We start from the raw sequence: 492 nt of genomic DNA on the forward strand, positions 1-492 counted from the left end.
AAGTTAGACATTAAATTATGGTAAATCATTTGAGAACAATTTTAGACACGTAACTGTCTCATTTCATTTCTATACCCTGTATACTGTAACGATCAGCAAGGATATCTTGGAAAAGGTTTTGCCAGATCCTATATAAAGTTACTTAACGTTACAAGCTAATGATTCTTGGGAGGGATGGATTTTTGAAGCCATCATTGCTTAGCTGGGTGGTGAGAAGATGGCTTGTTCTGATCACTTTCCCAAGCAGGCGAGGATCCAAGTGCCCGGAAACGACCGGGAGCTGCCTGGAAGGTAAGCAGGGGAAGGGGTCTTAGCTTCTCCTGGGAGAGAGGCTCTTCGCCATCGCTTGGACACTCAACCCTGTCAAAGCCAACCCCATTTCTCTTTTTTCTCTTCTCAGGCCGGCGCCTAGGACCCCCGCACGACGAACTGAAAGCCATTCCTGCCTCCCTACGTCCAGCACCGGGAGCCTGAGTGAGCGTCCGCCCCGCA

Source organism: Orycteropus afer, unplaced genomic scaffold (assembly GCF_000298275.1).
Source record: "Orycteropus afer afer isolate SDZICR_OR568_19922 unplaced genomic scaffold, OryAfe1.0 scaffold00288, whole genome shotgun sequence".
NCBI lineage: Eukaryota > Metazoa > Chordata > Mammalia > Tubulidentata > Orycteropodidae > Orycteropus > Orycteropus afer.